This window comes from Grammomys surdaster, unplaced genomic scaffold, assembly GCF_004785775.1.
Source record: "Grammomys surdaster isolate TR1022 unplaced genomic scaffold, NIH_TR_1.0 125562, whole genome shotgun sequence".
In the NCBI taxonomy this organism is placed as follows: domain Eukaryota; kingdom Metazoa; phylum Chordata; class Mammalia; order Rodentia; family Muridae; genus Grammomys; species Grammomys surdaster.
Genome location: NW_021620409.1, coordinates 107,849 through 114,713, shown reverse-complemented (window position 1 = coordinate 114,713; position 6,865 = coordinate 107,849). Strand labels below are relative to the sequence as shown.

General features: G+C 43.2%; 1 long non-coding RNA gene across 2 annotated transcripts in view; it reads right to left on the bottom strand.

The window, feature by feature from the left end:
• Window positions 1–2,386: 2,386 nt before the first annotated feature.
• The window catches only part of LOC114638256, a 29,390-nt gene continuing 24,911 nt past the window's right edge, over window positions 2,387–6,865 (bottom strand). For both annotated transcript variants that reach the window (XR_003713856.1, XR_003713855.1), the window contains one exon: window positions 2,387–2,798. This is a non-coding gene — a long non-coding RNA (uncharacterized LOC114638256). The remainder of the gene's footprint in view (window positions 2,799–6,865) is intronic.

Sequence of the window (6,865 nt, the reverse complement as noted above, 5' to 3'; positions counted from 1 at the left end):
CCTCCCTCCCTCCCTCCCTCCCTCCCTCCCTTTCTCTCTCTCTCTCTCTCTCTCTCTCTCTCTCTCTCTTTCTCTCACTCTCTCTCTGTCTCTCCGTGTCTCTCTGTCTCCCTCCCTCCCTCCTTCCCTCCCTCCCTCCCTCCCTCCCTTTCTCTCTGTCTCTCTGTGTCTCTCTGTCTCTCTGTGTCTCTCTGTCTCTGTGTCTCTCTGTCTCTCTCTGGAGGGGGGTAGGGTCTGGGTCTCTTGTCAAGTAGCCTAAAGAGAAATAAATTAAAAGTTTCTGTGTCATAAGTTTGAACTACAGACCTGCGCTGCTATGAAAAGTCACAAAAAGGGTTTGATTGTTCAAATCCCCAAAGGACGAAATTTCACTCTCTACAAACAGAAACAGCCCCAGGGCTAAAGCACTTCCTTTCTTTAGTCATGCCTGGGGCCCAGGGTCACTGGAGACTGGAGGCCTGCAAGGAATAGCAAGTAATATTAATTGCATCTGAATTTTGAAATTAGCAGCAGGAGGGATATGGACAATCTGCAAAGCAGGGGCAGGTTGAATTACAAAGAAACCTACAATTTAGCGGTATCTTGGGCCTGCGGCCAACCAGGAGAAACAAAACAGCTTTGTTACCTCATGACAGTGAGCACTAAAGACCCAGAGTCCTTGGGGAACTGCTGGTGTCTGAACACAGAGGACAGTTCTAAGCCCTAACACAGGTAAGCCCCTCCTCCTTTCCCACATCCTCTGTGTAATCAGGACACACAGCCCAACATATTACTCAGGGCTTATTATTTTCTCTGTCATTCCTTTTCTCAAGAGGGCATGGGCTTGTCCCTCCTCCGTCTTACATCTTGTTTATTTTAAAGCTTATTGGTCACATGATTTTGTAGGCAAGATCGGCTGTCAGTAATTTTCTGCTCTAAATTCCTAGTTTGGCTGCGTAGGGGTAACTTGGTGGAGTTTAGTTCTCAGTGTACGTTGTATGGAAGTAGGCTGGTGGCATTATTAGTGTTTTCTGTTTAATTGTTACTAGGCCGATGCTGGCCGGACTCCTCTTTACAAAAAACGGAACCATCAGAATTTATTTCTTACAGTAATCACATGCTTGTGTGTGACATGACTTGTTCAGAAAATAAATATTAGCTCTCTAACTGGAGATGTCAAATGTTCCCTGTCCAAAGGTCTTTCTGATAGGGCCTACAGAATCCATGTGTGGTGTAATTCCTTATCTTTCCCACACACACTTGCTGGGGATCCTTTCCAGGTCCCAGGGCCTCACGTCAACTCTGCAGGAAACCTACCCTTGAGCTAAATTCTCAGTTCATGAAGCTCCTAAAGTCTTACACCCCACTCCTGACTCCTCTAAACCAGACTCTCACTCCCTACCTTGCTTGCTTCAACTTTGAGCTTCTTCATTTTTCTATTTTGCACATACACACACACACACACACATATATGTATATGTATATACTGTTGGATCTAATTTGTGCTGTTCAGAGGGGCCATCCAGTGGTAGCCCGATTGATGTACTTACTAGGAGTCACATCCCTGAAGAAAACTGACACTTCCTCTCCTAATGCCAACAACTGTCACACAGTGCTTCAGTTACAGGGGCATGTAAGATTAAATAGGAAGGCATACATAGCCATACATAGACTCCTTCCTTTGGGACCAGTCCCAAGATGCAACTGAGGGATGGTGGAAACTGTTTGCATTATTCTCAATGGATCTTCCCCAGGAAACAGAGGAACCCAACACTCGTTTTGCAGTCTAAGCCTGAGATTCATTTCACAGAGCCCCTTGTCCAAAGCCTATCAGATTGCTGCCTCCTGGAACCTATAATCCTTCCTTTCTTTTGTTTAGCGAGCTGGCCCATGGCTCCTTAATGTGTGGGCTCTGTTCTGGTAACTTCGTTAGACATCACTTTTTGTCTGGTGGCTTCAGAATAAATGGGATAAGAGACCTTAGGGGGTCCAGCCTCTCATCGGAGAAGATTGGTTCAAAGGAGATAGATTTATTTTGGCTCATGGTTCTAGTTTGGGTCCATTGTCTTTAGATCTGAGGTAAGGCAGAGCATCATGGGAAACATTTGGTAGAATAAAGCTGCTTACTTGCCCTGGAGGGATTGGGAAAGGGCACAGTGTGTGTTTCCCTAGAAACCAGATGATCTCTGGGTACAGGGACCTTTGTGTCCTCATCAGTCAGCCCCATCTTCACATCCTTCTATTAGGCATGTCCCAGAGGACCCTAGGGGGTCTGCTTAGGAGGTTCTCAAAACTTTTGGTTAGGTTCACACAGATTTTACTTATACTCTGAGCTGTAGAAAAACTTTGTCTTTACCACTAGTAGGTAGGAAAGACCACCCAGAAAGACTTAGTCTGTGACGTGGGGATTGGAAGATAGGTTTCATTTGATTACTCATAAGACTAACTTGGGACGCTTTCAAAAATAGAGAAATGTCTTATGAACATCCATCCTTGGGTTCAAATTAGGTTTTCTGGCTTCATGATCTGGCCATTTAAGGACACACCTATTTATGCAAGTGATTCACACCTAGAATAAAACAAAATCAAACAAGACGCAGTGTAATTGCCTCTTGTTTTAAACAATTATACTGGTCTGTTTTCTGTTTCTGTAACAGAGTCCCTGAGACCGAATAATTTCCATGCTGATTGGAGGCTCATTTTGGTCGCTGGATGTGATGACTGGCCAGCCAGTAGCATGGCAGTGGTTCTGCTTGGCTTCTGGTGAGCGTCTCGGGTTTCTTCACCACACAGCAGAACATGGAAGGGCGACTGAATGTCTAAAAGAGAGATATTAAAGGCTGAAGTCTCCAAGGAAAGCCTATAATTCAGAACAGCCCTCACTAGGTCCTACCTTCCCACACTGACACTTTTCCAGCACGTGCACTTCAGATTGGGGGTTCAAATCCTAGGATGGCAGTGGCTAAGTATACTTTTGTGAAGGAGAGTTCTTTTTTTTACAAGAAGAATGATAGATTTAGGCATTGCTTGATTACTAATTGGCTTATTATGTTATGCATATTTTTTCTTTTATTTAAAATGTTTTTTTACACAGTATATTATGTATATAATGTAACATGGTTTCCCCTCCCCTTAGTCTTCCCAGTATCTCCCCACCTGCCCTCCCACCTGCTCTCCCACCTGAATCTATCCCCTTTCTGTCTCTTCTAAGAAAACAAACAGGAACCTAAGGAGTAATAATAAAAACATAATAAAATATAATAAGATAAAGAAACAAATCATCGTAGGACAAAATAACAAAACGGGAAGAAGAATTAAAGGAAAAGTACAAGAGTGCATGTAGACCCAGAGACGTACACGTTTGCACACACAGGAATCCCATAGAGACTTAAATCCAGAAGCCATGATATATACACAGAGAATCTTTAAAGTTAAAAGAAAAAATGCCTGACTTAACATTACAGGACACAGAACATCCAGAGATTCCTCAAGCTCATTTTGTCTTGACTCTATGCTGGGCACTGGGTCTGTCCTAACGAGGGGCTACTTCCCCAATGAGACTCACTCGAGGATCTGTCCCCCTTGACCCTAGCCCTACGCTCTCTGTGGTTATACAGATCGTAGCTTGCTTATTGATGGCTTAACATAAAAATAGCATGGTATTTACTTAACATAAAAACAGACATGCTGATCAATGGAATAGAATTGAAGACCCAGAAATAATACCGCACACCTATGGGCATCTGATTTTTAGTGCAGAAGCCAGAAATACACACTGGTGGAAAAAAGACAGTATCTTTAACCAATGGTGCTGGTCAAACTGGATAGCTGCATGTAGAAGAATGCAAATAGGTCCATATTTATCAACCTGCACAAAACTCAAGTTGAAGTGGATCAAAGCCTCAGCATAAGACCAGTCATACTGAATCTGACAGAAGAGAAAGTGGAGAACAGGCTTGAACTTATTGACACTGGAAAAGACTTTCTGGACAGGACACCAACAGCTTAGGCACCAAGGACAATAGTTAATAATAAATCAGACCACGTGGAGCTAAGAAGCATCTGTAAGGCAAAGGACACCATGATTCAGACAAAACATCAGGTTATAAAATAGGAAAAGACTTGTTGCCAACTACATATCTGATAGAACGCTAATATCTAAAATATATAAAGAACTATAAACATCGGAGATCAAGCAGACAAATAACCCAATTAAAAAGGTGGATACAGGCCCAAACAGAGAATTCTCAAAAGAGGAAATTCAAATGACTGAGAAGCACTTAAAGAAATGTTTAGCATCCTTAGTCATCGAGGAAATGTAAATTCAAAACTACTTTGCTCTTACACCAATCAGATTGTCCAAGTTCAATAAAAAAAAAAATCAGTCAGATTGGCCAAGATCAATAAAATAACCAATAAGATTGACCAAGATCAATAAAACAAATGACAGCTTATTCTGTGGAGGATGTGGAGAAAAGGGAACACACAGCTCTTGCTTGTGGGGGTGCAAACTTGTACACTCACTGTGGGAAGCAGGGTGGTGGGTCCTCAGAAAGATGGGGATCTATCTACTTCAAGACCCAACTGTACCATTCTTGGCCATACACCCACCCAAAGGACACTTCATCCTACCATGGAGACCCCTGTTCAGCCAAGCTCAGGACGTTCTATCTGTAATAGCCCCAAATTGGAAACAGTCTAGACGTCCATCAACAGATGAACGGGTAAAGAAAATGTAACACATTTACCACAAAGGTATGTCTAATCACTCAGTCACTTAAAAAATAGAATTATCAGGTAAATGAAAGAAATTAGAAAAAAAAAGCCCATCCTGGGTGTGGTAGTTCAGAACCAGAAAGACAAATATGGTGTTTGGTTATATATTTTGGATATTTAGGGGTCATGGGTCTACAGTTTGCCTTCTTTACCAGTTAGCTACCAGTTACCCTACATTTTATCTGGTCAAAACCCAAGAAGAAATATGGTTTTATGCCTTTTAAAAACATTTGTTTTTTTAAATTATGTGTAAGTATATGTGTGTATGTACATGTGTATGTGTACGTGCATGTGTGCGTGAGTGAAGGTGCCCTCAGCATCCAGAAGAGGGCACTGGCTTCTGGGAAGCTACAGTTACTGCTGGTTGTGAGCTGTCTTGTGTGCGTGCTGGGAACTGAGCTTAACTTGGGTTAAGAGCAGTACACACTGCTGAGCCATCTCCCCAGCCAGCTTGGCTTTATTCCTTGATCGTCCGTATCTCCCTAATTCTCATCCCCTCCTACTACCCAGATATATGTGCGTGGTAGACATTCAGAGGAGTCCAGAATAATCCTGAGTCCAAATATTCATTCACTATTTACATAAGAAAATATTTACATACTTTTTAGCCCTAAAACAATCACTATACCTAATGAGTTTTTCAGTTATAAAACACATCTCCAATTTATTCCTAACCTAACTCCCTGGAATATTATTTGGCTATCTCATCTCATCAGAGACAAAGTTGTTTGTCCGATGAACTGACTTTTTGCGTGATCTTGGCTAAAATATGTCCTCCGGGGTCTCCTTCATCCACTGAACAGCTACACAATGCTACCACCATCTCCAGTCTGGGATGTCTTGTTCCTCAGTGTCTCAGTTCTTCTCTTCGTTATGCACACAGCCCCCACCAAGTTGTCTAACAGTCTGTCCAATAAGTTGTTGAAGCCCAGGTCTTGTCTTGGAGATGGTTCACTACCTGCCTCTTTGGTACTTGTACAAAAAGCAGTAAAGTCTCCTAAGGGGCATCAGGTAGAGCCATGCAGCAGGGATTAGTCGTTTTCTTTGAGAAATAACATCTAGACTTCACAAGCCTGAGAATGAGTTTGCCAGAGTTAGAGGCGTAGCTCCCAGCTGCCTTTAACTTAATGTCACCTCCTCTACTCTAAGCTACTAAATTTAGTGTGACTTCTATCCAAATGATCTACAGTAGGTAAAACTGTAGCTAAATCTGCCACATTCCTACACTGTCGGATGATTTTTCTAAATATAGAAATACAAAATAGTTCTGTTTTAAGTCGATTGTGGGAGATTATTTTTCTGGTTGGTTAGGCTTAACAGTAAAATTTACACGTGTCTATGTGTATCTTTGAGATAAGACCTTCCTGTGTAGAATAGGTTGGGTTTGAACTAGGAATCCTCCTGTGTCTGCCTCCTGTGCACTGGGGTTAGCACCACTGGGCTTGGTTTTTTTTTTTTTTTTCAATCGATACAAATTAGAGCCACCTGGCAGGAGGGGACCTCAGCTGAGGAATTGCCTCTATTGGATAGGTCTATGATGTATTCTCCTGTCTTCTTCTTAGAGTTTACAGTCCACTGTGAAGTGAAGTCAAAGCAGGAACTCAAGGCAGAGGATGAAGACAGGACCTGAGGGACAGGTGATGTCATGAGACCCTAATCCTTCCTTACACAGCAGGGTGTCACTGAGCCTAGCGCAGACCACACCTGATGTGAGTTTGAGAGCCAGGAGACCCCCAGAAGTCTGTGTTCTACTCTGCTTCTCTGGCTTCTACATTCTTCTGCAGTCTTCCCTGTGCCTTGGAGCAGGATGTGTCTTAGTTAGGGTTTCTCTTGTGATGAAACACCATGGCCACAAGCAACTTGGGGAGGAAAGGGTTTATTTCCCTTACACTTCCACAGCAGACCGTCACAGACAAAAGTCAGGGCCAAAACCTGGGGCAGAGCTGATGCAGGGGCCATGGAAGGCCTCTGCCTACTGGTGTGTTCCTCAAGGCTTGCTCAGCCTGCTTTCTCTCCTCTCCTCTCCTCTCCTCTCCTCTCCTCTCCTCTCCTCTCCTCTCCTCTCCTCTCCTCTCCTCTCCTCTCCTCTCCTCTCCTCTCCTCTCCTCTC